This window comes from Gouania willdenowi, chromosome 6 (genome assembly GCF_900634775.1).
Source record: "Gouania willdenowi chromosome 6, fGouWil2.1, whole genome shotgun sequence".
NCBI lineage: Eukaryota > Metazoa > Chordata > Actinopteri > Blenniiformes > Gobiesocidae > Gouania > Gouania willdenowi.
Genome location: NC_041049.1, coordinates 16,387,924 through 16,413,110, shown reverse-complemented (window position 1 = coordinate 16,413,110; position 25,187 = coordinate 16,387,924). Strand labels below are relative to the sequence as shown.

Genomic DNA, 25,187 nt, shown 5'->3' with positions numbered 1-25,187 from the left:
AGTTAAACACATGTAGCAGTCAAATTACCAGTTGTAATCTGCTCTTAAAGCATAAAACCAGAGCTCTTGTTGTGAAAGGCTTTAAGTGGAGATTATTCCCTTTTGAGTCAGCATCAATAAAGGAACAGGAAGTTGCAGTAGTGGCCAAAAGGGTAAACTGGAGCATGGGTCTGAAGGTCTAGAGACACCATTATAAACTTTGTAAAGAAAATGTAATACTTAACTGCTTTTCTCTCCCACGTCTCTCTTCTTCATTCCTCTGCTTTTCTCTCTGATTTCATGTAAAAGAGTGCATGAGTATAAGGGCGTACGTGGGTGTGAATGGACCAGTGTCAGATCGCTGTATTCTGTAAAATACAAAGTTTCTTAGTGTTAAGGTTTTTAAGTGGTTCACTTCAGTCTTCAAGGGGAATTGCTTTAGCCTTTCAAATTAATCTACAGAAGGGTATCGGTGGTGGAAGCTGTCAGAATAAAAGTCAAGATATAAGTCAAGCAAAAAATGCTCAACTGAAAGAACTAAAAAATGTATCTCAAACCCTAGCATTAGCATGTTTCTCTGTGTTCTTTTCATTATTAGATCATAATATAACATTTTCACAAATATACAGGCTTTGAGAATGAAGCAAGAAATTAACATCTTTTTTCTTTTTTACGGTGCCTTTTTTCCCATTTTAAATGAAGGAGCAGATGGTTGTGGTTTGACCCTCAAGGATCCTATTTTCTAATCAGTGCCAAAAAGTTAGTTGACATGAGGCCCCCTGTTGTGTGGTTAATTAAACGGCTATACCAAAGAGTGAGAAGGCTTGTGAATGATAGGGGGGAGAGATGGAAGAGTAGAGGGAATGGATGGTGGGAGTAATATCATAAGTGTAAAACCATCAGAGCGCCATTGTTGACTCACTGTCCTTGAGATCACAGCGGGCGAGAGAAGCGTGTGTGTGTGAGTGGGGGGGAGGAGGGAACGTATGTGAGACAACTTGAGACTGGAGTACAAGTGAGGATCATAACGCGGATGAACGTGTGAACTCTGGTGGGAGGAAGCATGACTTCAGTGTGAACGACAGAATGACAACGTACAAGATGTACATAAGGTTGATTTAGGTGAGTGAGACTGTGAACTTTCACAGGAACATCAAATGATCATCTAGTTCACATTTTTATTGCACACATATGTTGACTTTCTATGCCTCTTTTGGGCTAATGAGTACACATGAAAATTCAATTAAACACATAAAACACTTATAGCCAACTGTGCATTGCCATGGTATCAGTGGATCATTTTTTTTTCAGGGGCCACAACAGTTTGATCTCAAGTGAGCTGCAGATTATAGGCAAGGAAAATGTACAATTTCAACATTATTCTGCTTTAGTATGCACTTTTCGTTGTTGCTTAGTGTGTTTTTGTTGCACTTGTGTATTTTTGTAGATTTTTTTCTCTAATTTGCATATTTATTTTATTATTTTAAGTATTTTTTTGTTATGCGTGTATCAATTTGTGTATTTTTTTAAAAAATAATTTTACAGTTGTTTTTTTAATCACTTTTGTGGGTTTTTTTGTGCATTTTTGTTTTGTTTGTTTTATGTATTTTTGCTGTCAAAATGTATATTCTGCAATTTTGTATGTTTTTTTTATATTATTTTATGTATTTTTGTTATTATGCATGTTTTTATTGTCGTCTTCTATCCTTTGACACTTAGACATATTTTTATGTAGTCATCATTTGAGTTTCTGGAGTCAATTTGTGTATTTTTGTTGTAGTTGTATGGGTTTTTCAAGTCATTTTTGTTTTTGTCTTTGGCATCTTCACTGACCAATTTGTATTGAATTTGAAAACATTTTGTGGAATAATTTACAGAACACTTTTGGAATTTTGGAAATTAAAAAATGACTGCCATCATGTGATATAAGCATGGGGAAACTGTGAGCCCAGCAAATATTAGAAGAGTTTCAATTAATGTGTGTATTTTTGAAAAACTGTGATAACGTGGTAATTCATATTCGCTTATGTCATTTTTTCTTTGTCCGGCAAATCAAATGATCTGTATCACAAACTTTGGAGACTTTTGGAATATCAATTTAAAATATCAAATCCTTTAAAAAATAAAACCATATTTTTATTGGGTGCTGAAAGCAAAAACTTGGTCACTTTTTCATAGCCAACATATTGTGAACATTTATCTCACTTTCCTCATATTTAGATAATTTTTCTTTCATTTGAGACAGAAATTCTTGTAAAACATCTTTTTTTTATATTATTGTCAAAAATGTGTACAGTACACATGAAAAAATAAATCAAAATGTATTTGTAAATCTAAATCTAAATGTTAAATGTAAATGTTAAATCTAAATCTAATTTTGAAATCTAAATCTAAATCTAATTTTGAAATCTAAATCTAAATCTAAATGTTAAATCAGTCGCCAAGTATAAAGCTAAATGTTTACAAACATGCTGTTTTAAATGAATGTGACTGAAATGAAAGACACATGAGCTAAATGTGAGGAAAGTGAGATAAATGTTCAAAATACGTCAGCTATGAAACAATGACTGAGTTTTTACATTCGGCAGCCTATATATTTTTACATTTTATTGGATAATAGATCTATGTTCGCCCCAGGGCGATGAAACTACATAAATATATGGAACTACATAAACATATATTGTATATACATATACATATGACGGTGTACTGTACGAATATTGTAAATCAATGCAGTTATTAATTACCAAAAATCCCAGTTATGTCAATCAGAATCAATGGATTCGAATTGCCCGCCAATAACTTCCGGGAACAAATTGAGTCAACATGAATCACGTAACGGTCAAGCATTTCAAACTTTCATTGTCGCAACTCTCTGTCTAAACGGCTCTGGGCTACAGTAAGTGATACAGTATAACTGAGAAAGAGTAAAAACTGAGCAAATGTTGCTCATGTTTCAAGATGACATGAGGTTTACATCTTTTTTTTTTTTTTTACAACTCGCAGAAATGAAAGTAAGTAAGTGAAATGCATTCATATAGCGCTTTTCACAGACCAGGGTCACAAAGTGCTTCACATTTTACAGTTAAAAAACAATAATAACAGAGTACAACATGCCACTACAGAGCAATGTCGGTAGAATGCAAAAAATAAAAGGGTACATACAAAGTCTACACTGGACAAATACAAAAGTGTGGCTAGAAAGCCTCCCTCAAAAAGTATGTCTTTAGTTGATTTTGAAATCATCCACAAAGTCGAGCATGCGCAATGTGTGGAAGATCGTTCCAGAGGCGAGGAGCGACCGCCTTAAACGATCGATCTCCTCGCTGTTTTAAAGCGAGTGCTGGGGACCATCAACAGGTTCTGAGAAGAGGACCTCAAGCTCTTATTAGAAAGATAGCGCCAGATCAAGCCCTATATGTATTCAGGCTCCTGACCATGAAGAGCCCTGAACGTCAGTACCAGGATTTTAAAATGAATCCTGTATATGACAGGGAGCCAATTTATAGATTTTAAAATAGGAGTAATATGGGCTCTCCTGAGGGTGCTGGAAACTTTGTCAAAGACAGGAAAGTTGCATTTTTGGTTTTTTATCTCACTTTTGCCATGCTTCCATAGAAGCCTTTCGGGCTAATGATATAAGCAACCAAATAATCAGGCATTCAGCACAAGCAGATACATGATTTCCAGCTTTCTCTCACTCAATCACCACATTGCATCGGTGCTACAGCTACCAGTACTAACACCTGCGGAGCTTAAACGACAGGAGCCAACCATTTGGTTTATCCCCTAATCCGCTCCAAGGGTATGGTATGCTAAGCACAGTATGCACTCTGTGTGTAATCTACAAGGGCATCATCTCCAGCCTAGCGGACGTTCCACCCTGCAGCCTATGCAACGATGCAGACAAATACAGTAGATACCTGTGCCTATAGGCAAAACAAACATATACAGTATATTATTCCTCAAAGAAGACAAAAATGCAACATTTTCAAATGACAGAATCCATCATTTTGTTTAAAATCCAGATCTCACACACATGCCTCGTGCTTTCACGCCTTTCTCGAGAATTTTCTTTGAGAACATGTGCCTGTGACAGGACGCGACAACACATTCTAATTCAAGCACTTTTACACACAGACAATAAACTGATTTACATTCTGAGCTGTGTGCACAGAAAAATCGCTAAATTTGAGACAAATTAGGATGATTTATTGACAAACAGGAAAAAGATAACCAATCCCGTAATATCTGTATGCCTAAAGCTCCTTTATTATGGACTTAGTATGGAATAGTCATAATATATGCTGCACACATCACGTAAATATTTCATTCATTGTAGTCTACAAACCTTATGCAAGGAACTTATTTTGAGAGATAAATCAGTGGTTTTCAACCATTTTAGCCCACAACCCCCGAAATACAGGTTCCAGAGACCGGGGACCCCCACTGTACCTAAATGTGGTTGAACACAGTCATGTGGAGACAGAGCCATCTATAAGGGGGAATAAAGGGGGAGATTTTTGGGGTCCATCCATAAAGTCAGCAAAATGATGGTCTATTGTTCTATGAATCTGTGATAACCACATTTATTTATTGATCTGAATAATATCCACTGTTATCCAGGAAGTTAAATATTATCCATAGTGTATAGTCATCTTAAAGAAGTAAATCCTTGTTTTAATCAGGAAAAATGGGTTAGAAGTGACAAAAGATGGTGGAAAAAGTGGTGAAATGGGATTTTATAAAACACAGAAATTGGTTAAAAGTTGCAAATTGCAGTGTCAATAAGTGTCAATATTAGCTTAAAAGTGGTAGAAAAAAGGCAGAACAACTAGTTTAAACTGGCATATAAAGGCCCTGACAAATCATGAATGTGGTTAAATTGGCAAAAATAAGCATGAAATATGGTGAAAAGAGGTTAAAGGTGACATTAATGAGTCAACATGTGCGACATTAGGTGGGAAAAGTGGTAGAAAGTGTTTATACTGTAAGTGCCCAAAATGTCTTTGCATTGAATATGATATAGAAGTTGCAGGAATGTAAATATTGTTGCAAAAATGCATTAACAGAAGCAAAATATGGCTAGTTTGGTGTCGTTTCAGAAAAAGGGGAATAAGCAAAAAAATTGCTCAAAAAATACTCTGTCTTGAAGGCATCTGGCGACCGTCTCTTAGTATCCCGTGACCCCAAGATTAAGAACCCCTGAGATAGAACATACATCATTTGTTAAAATCCTCCAGTTCTGCTGCCACACAATTAGCACCGTAGAATAAAGTCACCATCCAACCGAATCCTTTTGGTTTCATGTTTTCTCTTTCAGAAAGTTAAAAGCCTCGTCGCTGTTTTTTTCTTTTCCTGCGTTCATGTCTCACTCTTTCCACTTTGTTAGTTCCTCTCTTGGCCACGACCCACTTTCTTCACCCACCGTCACTGTCTCTGTGCATTAACAGCCCGCTGTAGGATGCTTGCACCACAGGAGCGGCAGCTCTTTCTTCTGTCTGAAGCCTTTCATCTTCCCTGTGATCCCACCCTAGCTTAAACATTTACAGACCCCAGTGGTCCTAATTAGGCTAAACAGGATACGAGGGGAACACGAAGAGGACTATTTTGTCGCCTTCTCTCTTCAGGATGCTTTATGAGCTCATCAAACATCATGGGTAATTTACCAAAGAACTCCGGCTCTGTAAAGGATTTTTTTAAGATAGAGAGATTTAAGTTCCTCAAAATTATTAATGCAGATATGGGCAACTGGCAGTCCTCCTTCTAAAATGTGTGACCGCAAAAATAAATATACAAAATGAAGTAAAGAACACATAAAATGATTAGAAAACAAAATGACAGAATATGCAAGTTGACAACAAAAAACTGTATAAAAATGTAATACAAAAAGTATAACAGGAAGAATAAAAAAAATACACAACACAAAAAAAAAATAACCATAAAATGACAAAGATTACACAAATGGATTTTAAAAACTCAGAACATTAATATAAAAATACACAGACATAACACAGAACATGATTAGAAAATGATTTCGAAAACATTACAGAAACAAATTACAGAAGAATACACAAACATACAACAAAAATACAAAAATATAACAAGACAAGACAAAAAAATACACAAAATGTCAATTAAAAAACAGACAAAAATGACTCAAATAACACAAAACAACAACAAAAATGCACAAAAACTCAAAACAAGACTATAAAATATGCAAAAGTAACACTAGTATAGAAAACCATAACAAATACACAAAATGATTAAAAATACACAATTACAGAATACTGTATAAATATTGACAACAAAAATACGTAAGTATAAGAAAAAAAAACTAAACTAAAATGGCAATAACAAAACAACCATAAAAATAGGGAGAAATACACAAACTCAAAAGATTAATATACAAACACACAGAATTATTATTATTCTTTAAAATAAATAAATAAATATATAAAAAATACACACAAAACAACAAAAATTACAGAAAAAAAAAGAAAAGATTTAGGAAATGTACAAAATTAAATTAGAAAATATAAATATACGACTAAAATACACAAGTAAAACCAAACACAAATACTTAAATTGGCAGCAAAAAAACAAAGAACAAAACAAAAAATTACTTGAAAAACCCATAGAACTACAACAAAAATACACAAATTGACTCCAAAAACGCAAAGGATGACTACATAAAAATATTATTTTGTGAACATTTTAATTTTATATTGCCGTTTTTATTATTTCCTAGTCACTGTGTTTTTTGGCACTTAAGATATGTGTATATTGTGTAAGTTATATTAAAAATAGTCAAAAATGTAATGAAAACTTTTGATCACTAGGGGAGGGGTGCAAACGCCCCTGACCCCCGCAAACTCAGCGTATGATGTTCCCTATAAGATGTCATTGGTAAATGAAAGGATTGCATCAATGTCGAGAAGTGATTGGTCAGGAGGTGGGACTTAAGCACTCGCTAAGATCCTCGCCAGAACAAAGTCTGGTCCCGAACAGGTTAGTTGTTCAGCCTATGGTACCATGGTGATTTAGCGCCATAAAGACGTTAGCCAGCTTTGTAGTCCAGCACACACTGATTAAATCTTGGAAGTTAGCACGATAAGAGGTAATCTCGCTTTGCTAGCATCCCCCCCAAAAGCTAATATGATGACGACATAAAAACATGCCTTGGTAACAAAGGATAGAAGACGACCATACAAAATATGCATAATCACAAAAATACATAAAATAATAAAAAAAAAAAATAGCAGCCAAATTACAGAAAAATATACAAACTGACAACAAAAAACACTTAACAACTTAAAAAAACAAATTTACTTTAAAAACTCAAAAAATGACAATAAAAATACGCAAAAGTAACACTAATATTGAAAACGACAACAAAATACCTCAAACAGACTAAAAGAGACCAAACTTTTTGTTCTTGTTCTTATTGTCGCTCGGATCAGACAATCACATTTCATTGGCCCCCGCTGTGATAAAGGTTTCCCGTCCGTAACATCCCAGATTATTTGATTACTTTAGTTGGCACTTCATATTCCAGCCTAGAGAAAAAGAACATGTTTACCAGTAAGAGCCCAATTCTTTTCAAGCTGCCAGCCCATACTTGGTAAACAGTTGAGAAGGTGGCGAGCTCACTTCTATTTGCTGTGCTTGTTTGATGCACGCTGCTATGGTAATAATTTGACCGTTTGAGAAAAAGGAAGGTCATTCCACAAACTGCAGCCCTGCAGAGTTACAACCCATTCCACAAAAGTATAAAATCCAACAACCATATAATGCACATGGATTCAGAGACCTTGTGGAGAGTGCAGCACTCAGCAAGGTAAAGAAAAGAAGTGCATTTCTAGATTTTTATCAACCTCTTGTCCATCTTAGTGCATACTGTTAGTGCTCTGCTTCTATTACCAGGATGAAGAATCGAAGGTCAGAGACAATTGTTGGTCCAGGATGAATATACGCCGAGTCATTTTATGCTTTGCTTAAAGACCCCACACGCACGCACGCACACGCACATGCACACGCACACGCACACACACACACACACACACACACACACACACACACACACACACACACACACACACACGTTTAAAAGTATGTAAATGCTTGCATATTATGACAGACACATTAGTAACAGTTATTTGGCATGTGTTATTACCTCACGGAACAACGACTGCTTTGCTGATCAAATTAGGCAAATGCACCAGTTTCTACTTTAATAAATGTGCCAAGGAAATAAAACCATGGAGAAAAAAGGATTAATGAGGGTTGTTTTTGTGGATCCCTTTAACAGAGATCTGCATAATTCAAAAATGATGAAAACACCAACAACATCAGGAAAACCATAGCATCTCCATTACAAATTTCTACAACAGATTCCTTGCCATGTTTTGTCCTCTCATACACTGGGAGGGGGTCGCCAGATGCCTTTAACAAACTAAGAATATTTTTTGAACAATATAAGCCAATTTATGCAAATTTTATTTTAATTTAATGCATTTTTGCTACTTGCATTTTTTTCCACTTTCAAAATATTTTTGGCACATCAAAAGTCCCATATGTTGACCAATTACTGCCACTTTTAACCTCTTTTCACCATATTACAGTACATGCTGATTTCTGCAAATGGAACCACATTCACGATTCAACATGCCCATTTTACCCAGTTTAAATTAATTGTTCCTTTAATTGTTCTAATGTTGACACTTTGAACCTTTTATTTTTTTTTCTACCACATTATCTTTTCATTTTTGGCCACACTATTTTGCAACTTTTAACCAATTTCTGTGGTTTTTAAAATCCCATTTTACCAACTTTTCCACCATTTTTGGTCCCATTTAACCATTTTATTTCTGATTAAAACAAGGATTTACAGCTTTAAGATGACTATATACTATGGCCCAAATATAAATAAATAAATAAATGTGGTAATCACAGATTCATTGAACAAATAACCATTATTTTTCTGACTTTATAGATGGGCCCCAAAAAAGTATCCCCTTTATTCCCCCTTATAGATGACCCTGTCTCCACATGACTGTTCATGTTCATGGAGGGGTCCCCAGTCTCTGCCACCTCAACTTTGGGGGTCGCGGGCTGAAAAGGTTTAGAACCACTGATCTCATACACCTTATCTCTTAGTTTCATAACCAAATATTCTGTCAATATCTGTGAAACACTTCCTGTATTGGCCACATTTTCCTTACCTTTTACAGCGAAACTCATTTAAAATGCAGCAAATAATTACCTGTCAAATAAGCTTTATTTGGCAACAATCTGCTGTGTGATGATTGAATATGGAGTCCTACATTTTTAAAAGTAGCCACGAGCAATGTAGATTGTGTCTTGTGTTTGTTTCTTCTACTATCGGGAGATGTGATAGTGAGGCTCTCCTCTTCCAAACAGAAAGTAAACATGGCAAAGCCCTGGCCTTTAGCTGCTTAGAATGCTAACATGTTCATTTAACTCTGGCCTTCACTGCTGCTTTTTGGATTACACTGATGTGTGATGCGAGTGCAAATGAGAAGTTTGACTAGAAATGAGAATTTTACTGTTGAGGTTCATAATTTGGCTTTTTCTATTCGTATGAGAGCAAAATATTGTACCACACTTAGTTTCACTGGGGATTAGTAGCTATAATCAGGGTAAGTATGCAAGGATTGGCTCACTTTTAAACTTGGCTCTTTGTAAATATTCACCACACAAACAAATTTCACATTTGTTCACCCAAACTTTCAAACTAAACACCAAATTCCCAGTGCCTTTATTGGAATATAACCAACGGCATAACCTCAATCAGAGCTATTTCTAATCTATTAAAGGCTCCAAAAACTGCAACGATCCATTACACTTTAATATTTAAATGGTCTACAGTTGACCTCTCTTAAAAATTAAACATTTTGAGTTGAGCCACGCAAGCAATTTAAAAATGGCATTACGAGGAAGACAATAATCATCTGTACTGTATATTAATATATACAATAGAGAGTATACGGAAATTTGAAAGCAAGAACACAACTTTAAAAAACCTAGTCACGGCTTATAACTATCATTTATTTTATAAGATGATCTTATAATTTATATGATTGGTGGGACTCGATTAAAAAAAAACAAATTTCATTAATTTGAGACTTTGTAACTAATTCATCTCTATTAATCTAATTGAATCGCATAACAGTATTTTCAAAAGAAACCGAGCCAATCAGAGTCGTACAGAAAGAACGTCATATCTCCTGCTCAAAGCAGTGTCAAAACAAACATGGCGCCCGCCACGGAGAAGACGTTGGAAGCTGTGCTCTGCTCTGTTTGAAAAGACCTGAATATATCGTTGAAGTCACAAGAAAACCATAAGTCTGTACCATACTACACGCTATTTTCCTCTGTCGGCTCCGTTTAAGGAAAAAGATCAACACTTGTTGTCACATCCTCTCTTCGTGTGTTTGCTCCACCCTGCTCTGACCCCCAGAACTCAAATGCCTTAAACATTGAATAATACAGGTAATACAGGGAGATTAAGGTGGATTTCAGGCTTGCTGTCTGTAACACCTCTTCTAGCCCCGCCCACTTCCTCTACCACCGAGAGTGGTCGACAGTCCACTACACTCATTTATCAAGTGAGTTTGTCAGTTATGGAATTATTCATTTTAGCTCTGAACCCTGTCATACTGAGTGTGGATTGGCACCGCTGCCTGCTCGGACGTGGACCATTGTCTGTGCTAGCTGCTACGTGTTTAGCATTAAGGTGATAACGGCGCATAAAAGAGCTCTGGTGATCGGCAAATTCTTTCTTCAACGACTTCTCCTCAGGGTTTTCCCATCTCTTGTGTTGCCGTCTGTGCATCAGCATTATGGGTATATCGGGAACTTGTGAAATGAGAAAGGTTCCGCACGGTTTGGAGTGCAAAAAACAAAAGCAAACTGCATTATTTTAGTGTTATTGAACTGTCCTGTTAAGTTACTGTATGTCTTATTACACTGGTTTGTGTTTTTAGAGCCAACATACTGTACCTGCTGCTCTAGAATGAGTCCAACGGGGACTAAAAAAAGAAAAGAAAGCGCAACATCTAACGAGCAGAAAATCACACGTCTACCAAACAAATCTCTTGAATTGGTCACTTCATTGTGCTCTCACGGTGTTATCATGAGTGCTTCTATGGCAACCACCTTTTAGAAGTGTCTATGAACCTGATGACCACTACAAAATGGATTGGCTTTCCACTGGAGTAGAGCATCAAGGAGGATCAAGGGTGTCTGATTTGTTCTTTTTAAGTTCACACAGAAGGATCCGTTGGGTCGTGATTTCAAAAAGGATAATATTTTCTGATTTGAAAAAATAAAACAAAAATCTAAATTAGTTGTGTATATAAATCTGTACTCAGTTGCCAAAAAGCAGAATACTGATATATCTTACTCAAGTAAAAGTACTGTTACTTGATTAAAATTGTTTTCAAGTACAAGTACAAGTAAGTCATGCATAAAATACTCAAGTAAAAATAAAAGTAAAAGTTATTAGTTACTTTCACCCCATACATTTATTTTTGGTAATAAATCTTGCCACGGTTTCCTTGCATACAGTAAAAATGTATGAAATTAAAAAGGTAAAGACCAAATCTTGCTCAATTGGAATTTCATTTATTTTTGACAAAGGCATCTATATAATATAAAAGGTTTGTCAAAATGTACAATTCCATTTTAAATAAAGTAACACCAATGAATTAAATTCAAAATGATTATAACTCAATTCATAACTTCAAAACAGAGAAAATAACCTCCATTCAATGCTGCTTTGGTGCTGTGCATTATGTTTAATCTGATTGGTCGGCTATGATGTGATGCATTTGATTGGTTGCCTGGTTATTAATTTTTTGTAGTTTCACAATGTCCCTTGATCATTTTAAAACAAATAATTATTTACTCGGTAATGATTTGGTGTAGAAATGTAATTAATTACTTCACTTTTTTTTTTTTTTTAATATACTCAAGTAAAAAAACAGCTATTGTTTATTTTCTAATTCAATATTATAAAAGAATCCCTATACATTGTACGTGTCTCTGATGAGTTTCTATATCAGCCATCTAGTTCAGGCTCAATAAAAAAATAGTCATTATAGTGTTCCTGATGAACCCTTTCTTTATATTGAAAGCTGTGAAATGATCGTTATATCACCGAGGGGACACAGGTGATGTGAATATACAGTGATTCACATGGTCTTTGTGTAATTTATGATGAATGTCGACCAAACAGAGTCGCTGTGTGTAAGATGATTATATCTGTTGCACTCGGTGTGGTTTAAATTAACACAACTAGCACTGTTCAATCAGGCCTGTTCCTATAGTGACAAAGCCTTTCATTAGGACACATCAAAAAGCTTCATTAGGTAGTTTTTTTGTTTGTTTGTTTTTTTAATCTACTGGGACTGACTCTTAGAGGCACATTTTAAGGTATGTGCTAATAAAAATGTGCTCAAAGCAAGAGCGTGTTTGCCTTTGATGAATTTGCAATGTGGGCAGATTAGCTGTGACAAGCTAAATGTTGAAAGGAAAAAATGTAAATACATGAAGTTAGCATTCACAATCGAATTTATCAAACCTAGAACTGTTTGTGGTGTCTGTTTTTGCGCATAAATGTATCACATTCCATGGCGAGGTGATAATTGTCACATCTTTTTGCAGCGATGGCTGCTGTGACAGACTGTGACTCATGGGAAAACAAAAGGCAATGATAAGAAAGGATGTTAAATGACTTTCTTTGTTTTTTGTTGCTGCAGCAACTCAAGATTAATGTCATCAATAGGTTGGTATCTGGCCTTTGCCAAGGGCGGATTTGAGAAGTGCGAAGAGGGCAGGAGTACCATAAGTTGGAAAAAATTAAATAATATTTTGAAGTCCATTCGGGTAACAGGACTTTCATTTATATCTATTTTGCAGCCTACATAATGAATTAAATTCAGTGTATTCACTAAAATAATAACTGTTATGTGCAGTTATCGGCTCACCTCCAATTCAACAGCTTCAGATTTAGTTTTGTGCTTTCTCCCACTTAGCTTCTCCTACCTTCTCCATACTGGACACTTTACACCAGTGTTTTTCAACCCTGGGCTTGTGATCCCATGTGAGGTCGTCTTGTAAATGATTAAAAAAAAAAAAAAATACAGATTGAAATTTTATTTATGAATTATTTGAATTATTATTAGTTTTCAAATCAAAACCACACACAAGCACAAATAACTGTATTATATACTTTCACTTTCTCAATTATAAATCCAGTTCAAGTGAAATGTCAATAAACAAAATAAAAATGAAGTATAGTATAGGATAAAAATATCTGAGGTGGTGCATCTTGTCACTTCGTGCACTAATTGTCACTAATCCTAATGTCGTTGTATTTGTAACACAGTACAACAAACATGAGCAAAAACTATTTCTAGAGAAAAAATGTCTCTGGAAATTTCTGATATAAATATGGGATTACGACCCAGAAAAGATTGGCTTTACATGCACACAATAGACCTTTTTCACACTTCTGCATTTTAAACTGGAAGTGGTGTGCAACAACTTCCTGTGGCTATAACTTTAGCGTTAGACAGTGACATATATGCTCATTCTCGGGGTGGTTGCTCTTGTTCTGTTACTGGTTGCTCTTGTTCTGTTACTGGTTGCTCTTGTTCTGTTACTGGTTGCTCTTGTTCTGTTTCTGGTTGCTCTTGTTCTGTTCCTGGTTGCTCTTGTTCTGTTCCTGGTTGCTCTTGTTCTGTTTCTGGTTGCTCTTGTTCTGTTTCTGGTTGCTCTTGTGGGGCAAAAAACAGCCGTACCTTTCTAACCACGCTTTTCAGACAGACCCAGACCAAAGGAGGCAGTGGATCTAAGCAGTTCGGAGGGATCAGGGTCCGGAATCTGTATTCTACACTACACCGGCACTTCACTCAGGATGATTTTGTCAGTGGATCCAGTCACCATCAGACACCTTAAAAGTGGAGCTGTTCCATCTCTCTTTCCCTGGAATAATTTAATCGCACCACCGTAGAGTGAGTCTGCCTTTGAGAGGGCTCATAAACGGTAGCTTGTCCTCTCACAACAAGCTAGCTATGCTAAAGCTATGGAGCTGCTACGTCACATCCACCCACAGGTAAATAAGACAAACACATATAACAATGTTAAAATATAATTTAAAGGTCTATAACATGCCTCTCTTTAAACATTCTGAATATTTTAGCAGACTAAATTAGGTTTCTTTATTACAATGTTTATACTTCATATGTTGTAGATAGCGGTTAGTTCACAAAGCTACTTCTTTTCTTATCTTGACAGCTGTGGGTATATTCTTCATGGAAGAACTTATACCCCTTATCAAGTTTATTTGTTAGGGTATTCGCCGCTGCGATTGCCTCCGCGTCAGCAAACAAAAAAGCTGGCAAGTTGAGCAACGCTGTCGAAAAAACAAGAGCCATTTTCCCTTAGACCCGCAATAACAGGAAGTTACTCGGAACCAGGAGGCGCTACTTCTGGTTGTCGTGAAAAAGGTCTGTTCTTAGTTAAATAAGGTCGTCTTTACCACGTCTGCATGCACACAGATTTGCACCCCTGAATGCTATAGTAAGTATGGTTTTTGGCATCATTTAGTCAAAAATCTAGAAACACTTTTCAGCATTTTGTGATCCAAAGTGTTCTGACAGGACAACAGACCTCTGGACCTTCTCTTGGCTTTATACTTGAGGTTTAAAAATCCAGGAGCGAAACGATATATTTGAGCCAATCAGATATCTTTTTATAAAAAGAGTGCTCTATGAGCTGTTTTGGGCATTACTATTGGCTGCTCGAGTAAAGTCAATGCACGTTCACATAACATCGACAGTTAAAGCGCAATGGCAGAAGCTCCAGCAGAAATCTCCATCCCAGCGTAAAGCATAACGGTTACACGGCAAAGCAAGCGGACAAACACTCGGGCGGAAAGTACTCCACAGAGCTTCGCGCAAACTCAAAGCGGATCATGCGCCGATTGATAGCGCATGACCTCTGTCAATTATCAGACCAAACAACCTCACTTGTCAAACCGAATAACGGCAAATGATACGGCCTCTGGGTTCAAAATAAAAGTCGTCGGACTCGACAGCGACAGTCTGTAAACTGAGGATGTCCTAAAATTTACATTGTATGGGATAAATTGCTTGTAAACCCAAGAGAAGCATATCCAAGGTGGAGAGAGTATGTGCAATTCATAGGACGTAGAGTGTGTGCTCTGACTGGCAGCTAGGAATGCTGCGGCAGCTTGTGTGTGAGCTTTGGGGCTTAGGAGGGGATCACGGCAGCTGTTGCCAATGTGAGGACAGTAACTAGAGAGTGATACGTGCTTTCACCCAAAAACTCTCCAATAACACAAGATAAAGGCCCTAGATTTGTCACTAGTCTCAACTGAGAAAAAAGTAACTAAGGATACTGGTAGGGGATGAAACAGGGAAAGAAGGGATCAGCTTGGTTGTTTCTATACAAGTCTCATGGTTCTACATACTGCAGCTTTAATGCTTTAATTTCCTTGCAGAATTTTCTTTCTTTTTTAACCCATTAAACCTTTAACTTTCTTCAACTTCACTCCCCCTCAGGACACCATTTACAGAATATGTGGTTTTAAAGGATGAAATAACGATGCAACCCAGGGTATTTCTAATTGCTTTATTTTGTTGTGAAGTGTGGACCAGAAAACAATAGGGAGGGAAAAAAATTGCAGGACTTCATCATCCTAATAAGACCAGCCAACTGTGAAGTCGTTCCTGCTGGCTAAGATTTACTCCAGCTTTCCACATGCAGTTTGTAACAATAAAGGAAGACAGCTTCTATAACAACTTTAGAAGTGAAAAAAAGATATATACTTCAATGAATTAAAAATCATTTGTAAATGCATGTGTCAATTGCAAGTCTCACCACTGCTGCTTTTTGAACACTTTTTATACTTTTAATAGATTTGGGAGTTTTAGGTTTAAAATAAGCCAGAATCTGTGGTAAACAAAGCATTAAGACTTCTTTTTAAAGGATCAGTGCGTTAAGTTCATGCAATTAAGGAAAAGTCCTTCAAAAAAGCTCATGATAAATTCAAATGTAATATATTTCCTAACTGTAGAAGTAAGTGGATAAAGTCACAGGAAAATGTTATTTTGGTCAACTTTAATGAAGCAAACGTAACGTAGGAGCATGCTAATTCTAGCTAACTAGCATTTATACGGTGCTAGCAAGACAGTTTTACAGTATACCTCCATTCCACCTCAAATCCCGAAGTAAATGCCTTACCTTTATCTTTGGACTGCATTTCTAAGGGTTCCACGTGTGTCCTCTAAATCAGTGGTTTCTTGATTCAAGTTCCCCCTTTATGTCCAACTACTACATTTTGCTCAGAATTCTGTGAAAAAGCAACAATAGAGAACAATGATGGAATGAATGAGTGATGATAACACACATTTTAAAGAGTTTCCCCTCATTTTGTAAATAAGTGGAATCAAACAGTATTTGATGCTTCCTGAATAGATTTACTTTATCATCTTTATCATTTTTATTTCATTTCTATCATCATTTTGTGTGTGTTTGGTGTCATTTTGTGGTTGTTTGTCTGCTCTTTTTTATTATTCAGTATATTCTTCTCTTATTTTGTGTGTTTTTGTTGTCGTTTGTGTGTTGTTGGTATTATTTAAATAATTCTATCAGTGTGTGTTTGGTGTCGTTTGGTTGTTTATTATGTTTTTTGTTATGTTGTTTTACATGTTTCTCTGTTATTTTTGTGTGTTTTGTAGTGATCTTGTGTATTTTTCTCTCATTTAGTGCGTCTGTCGTCATTTTTTGTGTTGCTGACAATGGTAAGTATTTCACTCTCAGTGCATGTGTTTTTGGTGCAATGTTGTGTATTTTGTTGTTGTATTTCTGTTCTTTTTATTATTCAGTATCATTGTCCCTTATTTTGTGTGTTTTTGTTGTCATTTTGTGAGTTGCTGGTAAAATGTAGTATGGTTTATATTTTTAACTAAAAATAAACATTATAAAACCCAATATTTTGAATGCTTTTAGGCTTTTAATTCTCCACTCTCTCTATCTCAAGTGCCCCCTGTAGTACCATTGCGTACCCCATTTGAGAAACCCTGCTCTAAATGAAATGACAGATACCTGTCAATCAGTCACCTGTTAGTTGACATCACACACTGCACAACAAAGATTTTGAATTAATGATGACTCAGATTTATTTTTGTAATTTCATTCTTAGATAAAGCTGATGACTTCGCTAGCGGCTCATGTGACCCTTTGCAACTGCTTGCGCCGATAGCCAATAAAGGCCCCGACATGGCACAGTAAAACCATGCCTAATTAAGTAGTAATGACAAACGGCACGGTTTTAAACCTTTTTAACTACAAGGGATGAGGGAGGAGATTTTTTTTCTTCAGACAGACAGATCGTATCAAATGGTTTGCTCCCTTTGAGCCCTGCGGTGCCATCAGATAGCATTTGATAAGAATGTGATGAGCCAAGTCAGCGAAGGTCAGGACATGATGGCAGCAAGGGCAACAACAGCTTCAGTCAGTGCAGATCAATGCGACCAGGGTCAAAGATGATGTGATCACCTCTGGGTCCAAAAAAAAAAAAAAAAGAAGCAGCTGAATGAAGCAAGAAAAAAATCCTATGTATCATGGCAAATATTTTGCCTTTATACATTTTGATAGCCAGTTCAATCTTGTGTAGAATTAGCTTGACTTAATGCATTTTTTGGGCCTCCTTGAGCCAATTTTCGACTTGTGCGTCTATTTTTGGGATTGTGTAAGTCTCTGCTAGATTATGTAGTATACATGGCATCACGAGAAGCGATTAACACCTCACAATCAGCAATCGTATGGTAATCAAGCTTACCATAAACTCTCACACTGCGCATGCGCAAACACCGCAGGACCGCTGTAGAATTGAAGGACTGTACTGCAGACGTCTGTCCAGCCAGCTCCTGGTCCATCACATCGCCCTCTTTTCTTTTTTAAAGCTCTTTTTGCGGAGATTTGCAAGTGTCTCTCTACTTCCGGGTTTTTCTTCTTCGCCTGTTTTAATGGCGACGCTTCAGAGCTCTTCTTCTTCTAATTTGTATGTTGCATCTCCCAAAACAAGACCCCGACGTGTCGTGTATGGATGTACGGTGTGAGCGGTCAATACGTGTCAGAGTGTCGGTCCATATAGTGTGAGAACAACACAGTGTATCCCAGCCTTAAGTGATGCATTTTTGTGTTTTGTTCCAAGGCTGCATTTGACTCATCTTCATCTGCCCTTTTCAGAAAATCTCAGCGTCAGACTAACTCTACAAGGTCAAGAGAGCTGCACTTTTAAGCCAATGCAAACAAAGCCCGTGTCCCTGCCAAGCCAATTGCAGCAATTCACATTACACAGCTATTGTCATGCATCGCTGGTTGGCTCAAATGAGATACAAAGCAAATCAGGAGGATACATTAGCAGCAGCTGAACGAAGTGGTTGCATAAAGAAATATCAGTGGCTGATTGGTTGGTGATTCATGTGGTGATTTATGTGTAAGCAAAGAAGCTTCTAGCATCTCCATCGACCGTTCTGGAACAATGGCTGACATGGACAGACTATGAGGCAATAATGTTCCAGCATCAGTCAAAGAAAACACAGCCCGGTGGGACTCATTGCACGTCTTTAAGTACTTTCTTTGCCCCCTTTCACCAAAATATGCCAATTACCACAGAGCTGCAGAGCAACAGCAACAACAGAACGTTGTTAAACGATGCCGCATTTGGAGATGCAACGACTCTTTGGAGACCACAGATGTAAGTAAAGCTTTATTTTACTTCCACAACACTGCAGCTTCCCTGTAATGGTTTTTATCAGTCTATGATATTGTTTGGTGATAAATGTGATAGGAGTTTAAAAAACAAAACAACTGACAGTGGCGCGCAACAGTTGTTTAGAGGGCAAGTTAATATATTCTATTCTGTTTTCCAGTCTAACATTGATTCTGGCTTAGCTGTAGATAAATGACAGAAGAGGTGGTTTTATCAACTTTTTTAGAACAGAATCGTTAAAAAACAGTTTATTAGAAAAATGTGCGGTTGTTTTGGCATGACTTAGCAAATGCATAAGGGAGAATGAAATATGGCTGTCTTTATTACTTCGTAACTTAAAGATAAATGAAGGATATAAGAATAAAATGAACTGATATCACGAGTCGTGGCTAGTGTTCTTCTTAGATCTCTGTGTGGTTGTGTATACTTGTCATGCTTATAAGGTTATGTCAAACTGCTTTATGAAATGGATCATTTTAGAAATGTGCATACAATTAAGAAGTATATTATGTAACATAATGTGAATGCTGGGATTGGATGAGTATTTTCTGCAATTATATTATAACTTTAAATGCAATCAACACCATTTAGGTCAAGATGTTTTTTGCTGTATTAAATAAAGAATAGGGAATTCACTACTGTAAGACTTTGTTTCATACTGTGTTGCAATTTGTAGCCATTATATAAGTAAGGTTTGACTGTAGTCCTGACCCAACAGGTTTATTGGGGAATTTTGTCATTTTTTCCCACAGTTAGTGAGAAATGATCAGCTGTATCTGTTAACATCAGAGACACTATCAAAAGGACAACATTTTAGATCAATAAATGAAAGATAATTTACTACAAAAAAGTTGTAAAGAAAGATTGTTTCCATCCATTATAAACACTCATTTTTAGAAAAGTTCCATGCATTGCATTGTGGTATATGGATGCACTAAAGTGTTTTACTTAATTTTTAATGTGATTTCTTGAGTTTCTTTGTCAGATAAGGAGGATAGTGATTTTCTTGACATCATTTTTGTCCTTGTTCGTGCCTAGTATTCCCCGTAATATCACCTCACTCTGTTAGATATTCAATTTCAGTCATATTTGGTTCTTTCCACCTCACCTCCAAAATATAAGTTTGTTAAAACACCAGAAATGTGTTGGGAAGTTACTTTGGTAGAGTTTATGGGGGGCAAATGCAAAAAATCAACTAAGAATGAAGTAAAAAAAATAAATAAAAAAAACACTTCTATGCATCAATTTACAGGACTCCACATCCCACAATGCAATGCACAAAACTTTTCCGAAAACATCAAGGCAAGGCATATTTATTTGTATAGCGCATTTCATACACAAGGCAAATCACTGTGCTTTACACGATCAAAAAGTGCAACAGAAAACAATAATTATAATTAATTATCAATAAGATCATTAAAGCTGGCAACAAAACATTTAAAATCATCAGTAAAATCATTTAAAAGTATCAACAAACACATTACATCAACAACATGACCAAAAATCTCTCTCTCAATCATACGCAGTAGAGAAAAAAATGTGCCTTTAACTTTGATTTAAAAATGTTCACATCTGATGCTGACTTCAGCTCTGCTGGCAGTTTGTTCCACTTCTTTGCAGCATAACAACTAAAAGCAGCATCACCATGTTTACTGTGAACTCTGGGCTCCACTATCTGACCTGTGTCCATAGATCTGAGAGACCTGCTCAGTTCATACCTGACTAACATGTTCTGGACCAAACCCATTCACAGATTTATACACAAGCATACTCATAATAAGCATACCATAATGCATAAGCATAATTGCTTATAATTGTCAATAAACCGAGAGATGATCAAAACAGACTTTTGAGCAGCAATTTCAACTTTTTACATATTTTTTTGTGTGAGAAATAATCTTTAATTTATTGACCTGAGGCCTACATCAGGGTTGGGGTCAATTACATTTTTCAATTACAATTACTTTTTCAATTATCCATCTTCAATTACAATTCAATTAGGATTACGGTAACCAGCAATTACAAATAAATTAGAAATATAATTTTTCCCCTGAAAGTCAATAATTACATTCTCAATTTCTAAAGTTCAATTACAGTTTTACTAACATTTAGTCATATAGCATTTTGATGAATGTATGTGCTTTTGTATGTGTGTGAAGTCAATTATCTGAACTTAATTACAATTGAAATATGATTACAACAGCAACAGATTTTTTCAACTACGATTATAATTACGCCATAATTGTGATTAATTGTAATTAATGATTCCGTGATAAAAATTGACCCCAACCCTGGCCTACACTATATTTATATCTGATAAAAATGTTTGTCTTTTAAATGTATTGGTTGAAAAACTGTTTTATTATATTTTTATTTTTTGCAGCCAATGAGTTAAAAGTCAGCTATATTTATCCTGTTAAGATTTGCAAAGTTATTTCAATTATCTTATGTGATAGGGGTCAAAGCTGTCTCCTTGCATCCGTTGCTTTAAGACTGGATATTCAGGTCTTTTACAGTCTGATGCTGGTTGCCAAATGTGACTTCCTAAACTACATCATGTAGCACCTTTGGGGTAAAAGCCAAAGGCTGCAGGTGCTTTGTCACTGGCAACAGCTCACCATGGAGGGAGCTTTTTCTGTTTTGCACATTTGAGTTTAGTTGGAGGGCTGGGTTCTGCTACTGCCTTCAGGCCTTCACAGCCAGTTTCTCCTAAAAACGGGTGGGTTTTGCCTGCTTTCATAAGGCAGTAGTGCTTACTCTGCAGGGAACAGTCACTGGCTGACGCAGACATAAATGGTGGAGTGTGAGTGTTTACATCAGGGGGTAAAGTTGCTGCTATTTATGAACATGCTTTTGAGTGACTGCACCATGCTGACTCATCGTATTGTTAAGAATTGTTTCACCTTCTGAGATCAGAGCAAACTAAAGTAATCCTTCACTTAAAACACACGCGTCAAACTCGGCCTGGGGGCCCTTTAGAGCAGTGGTTCTCACACTTTTTTGGCTCAAGTACCTCCTTTATCTGATTTCTGAATCCAAGTATCCTATTTGTTCGACTACAATGTTTTGCGTAGAAAACTATTAAAAAACTACTACAGAGCATAATGATAGAATGAACGACTGATAACGCACATTTTAAAGAATCTCATTTTGTAAATAAGTGGAAAGAAACAGTATTTAGTGCAGTGGTTGCTAGGGATGGGAATCAAAAACCAGTTTTTTCAGAGAACCGGTTCCCAGTAATCCAATTCCGAGGAATCGTTTGTTTGCTTGACTGTCATTTCCGCTTATCGGTTCCTCTTACGTCGCAACTACGTGATGACGTCACACGCAAGCAGCGTATTTTGGTTCCCACCTTTTCCAACATGGCGCCAAGGCAGAAACACTCGAAAGTTTGGCGATATTTCAAAAATATTTCCAGTACGGAGAATCCATTTCCTCCACCTGCAGCTGTGCTGTCCTCCATGTTTAGCGTCTTTGTTGCTACGCTACTCACTTCTGGGTTCTGTACACTCGCGCAAAAGTTGCTTCTTGGAAGGACTTTTCTTCCGAAAACAACAAGCTTCCGCAAGAACACACACTTTGTCGCCAGTTTGTTATGTCCTCATAACAAGTAATAAGATGGGTCTTTAGTTTGCTCTTTCACACTTTCACACACACTGCTGATGATGTCACATGTAACAACGGGGACAGCGTCTCTGAAGGTTCATTTTTAGAAATGTCAATAAAGGTCATTTACTGATTGACTGCCATTGACGTCTTTAGACGTCATTTGATTTAGTAACGTTGACTGTCCATGCCGTCTATCGTTTTTCAGTGGGAACGGGTGCAGTAAAGCCATATGCAATTTTCATGTAAATACTGTATAAATATATTACTTGTAAACAATATATTATTGAGCCAGCAGGTGGCAACAGTGCTCTTTGGATGCCCGATCACAGGTAGCAGAAGTAGAAACCGCGGCTACATCCTACTTATCCATATTCCAAAATAAGGTCGAGAGAGAATGGCAAAACGCAGAAAATCCGATAAGGAAAAATACAGGCAACTTACACTTGAACAGGTTTTGGTTAGCGGTGGTAAGAGTGTTGGAGGAGATGATGGTGATAATGATGGAGTAGAAGTATCAAGGAAGCAGACAGGTGTTCCACCTAAAAAAAGCCGCCAACAAGCATGCTAAGGATGCTAACCACCCCCGCCGACAAAGCTGCTCGTTGCAGGTAAAATGTATTATTTTGCCATTAAAAAGCCCTTTCTCAGTGTTGTTTTTGCTGTTTTACAGAAGGAAACCTCCACATAATCTAAGACAAGTCACGGCATTCTTTTCTCATTCCTTAAAATACAGAAAAAACATGAACCATCTGTAAGCAAATGAGCTGCAGCCTGAACCTAATGAAATGGACAGCGTGCACGTGAGAAGCAGCAACTTTAGAAGAGTGGATTCAAGCTCCGGCTCAGGCTCACTCCAAGGTCACAGGCTACAGGCAGCAGTGATAGCAGCTATAACTGTGCACTATCTCACAGCCATATTTCACTGACTGATGCTTTTTGACAAGGTGGTGCAACCGAGCTAGTTTGCCTTCAGGAGACTACAATTAAGACCAAGGGTTAATGCTGCAGAGAAGCATGCTTAAAAACTGTCCATTTTGACAACAAATAATAATTTAGGTTTAGTCATAGGTAGAGGATGAGACTACTGCCGGGGGGGGGCAAAAGAAAAAAGATAGCTGCTTTCACCTCAACAAGGAATTCTGAGCGCTGTACCAGTACGAGTTTTTAAAGATACCGCTTTATTCTCATAACATTATGACTTTATTCTCAAATAATTACAACTTTAATCCCAAAATACTACAACTTTAATCTCGAAATATTACAAATTTAATCTTGAAATATTACGACTTTACTCCCGTAGTGCTCAGATTTTTAAAAAATTTCAAAGTGTCCCTAATATGCTCTCGTAGTTTTTATAGTTTTTGTTTAGTCATAGTCTTGTCTTATTGTTGCTTTAAAAAAATGTAGTTGACAAAAACAACGATGGCCATTTTTAGTGAACAGAATGAACACTGCTGAAAACATGGTTGAACACACCAGAGACTGAGTGTTTTTGGAGGGATATTATGCATTCTATTTAGACTGAATACTCCCTTGGTCGTCTTCTACGATAGAATTTAAGCTCTCCGAAGCAATTAAATCTTTTCTCTGTGAAGCAGTAGTTAGAGGCAAACAGGTGCTCACAAACACGCACACACTCTTTCAGTTCCACCTGTCGCCTTTGCTGCACATTATGCACAGGATGCACACACACACACGCTGTTCCAGTATACTAATGAAATGAAAGAGACGGGTATGTGAGTGACGCGGCTGTCGCATTATTCAGTTTCCTCCGACAGATCCATTTTGTGGCGACAGGCGTGCTCCGCTCCCCCAGCGTAAGCCTCCATATAACTGCCACCACCACCTTCCATTGGCCCCACGCACCCGATTTATGGATAAGATGCGTGTGGTTATATGCTTCTCCTGGGACTAAACCTATTTGGTTTTGTCAGAGGCAATTAAACAGTCCACCACGGGTCTCACAAACTAGATGATGATGAACTGTAATGATTATAAAATTGCATAACCACTGAGGGATTGCTATTTTTTTGTCAAAGAAGAAAATAAATCAGACTTTTTTTTTTTTTTTCAAGTAAACATCACAGTTCTTGTAAATTCTATACATGATTGTTTGCCAGTCTGTCAATAGCAAGGTTGGGGTCAATTACATTTTTCAGTTACAATTACGGTTTCAATTGCTCATGTTCAATTATGATTACAGTGATCAGCATTTTTTCCAATTACAAGATTTTTTTATCCATCACAATTTCATTACAAGTTCATTACAATTACGTTCTCAATTACTTAATTTCAATTACAATTAATCACAATTACTGAGCCTAAAATAAATTACTTAATAAAAGTTAATCTCGCACTTGTGTTAGCTTTCTATTAGCATCTCCTTTGAAAACAGGTCTTAAAACAACTGTAGAATACACTAAAAACATATATATCATCTATTGTTTTTCCTTATCTATTGGTTGACTTGTTAGGTACAATGGCGTAGGACCAATTTTGATGGATTTTTTTTACAAAATCAAAATTTTGAGATTGAAGTCGAAATTTTGAGAATGAAGTCAAAATTTTGAGAATAATGTCAAGATCAAAATCAAAATTTGGACTTTATTCTCCAAATTTTAACTTTAATCTCGAAATTTGGACTTTCTTAAAAATAATTTCACCATGAAAAATTGGTCCTAATCCTCTTCCATAGTTAGGTTTCTAATCAATGAAAATGTGGAAATAAAAAAAAAAAAAAAAAAATATATATATATATATATAT

At 36.5% G+C, this 25,187-nt stretch overlaps 1 long non-coding RNA gene across 1 annotated transcript in view; it reads right to left on the bottom strand.

The window, feature by feature from the left end:
- Window positions 1–235: 235 nt before the first annotated feature.
- LOC114465371 (uncharacterized) overlaps window positions 236–25,187 on the bottom strand; it is a 248,113-nt gene continuing 223,161 nt past the window's right edge. The window contains exons 4-5 of the long non-coding RNA XR_003674300.1: window positions 16,276–16,384; window positions 236–347 (exon numbers count right to left, since the gene is read on the bottom strand). This is a non-coding gene — a long non-coding RNA (uncharacterized LOC114465371). The remainder of the gene's footprint in view (window positions 348–16,275; window positions 16,385–25,187) is intronic.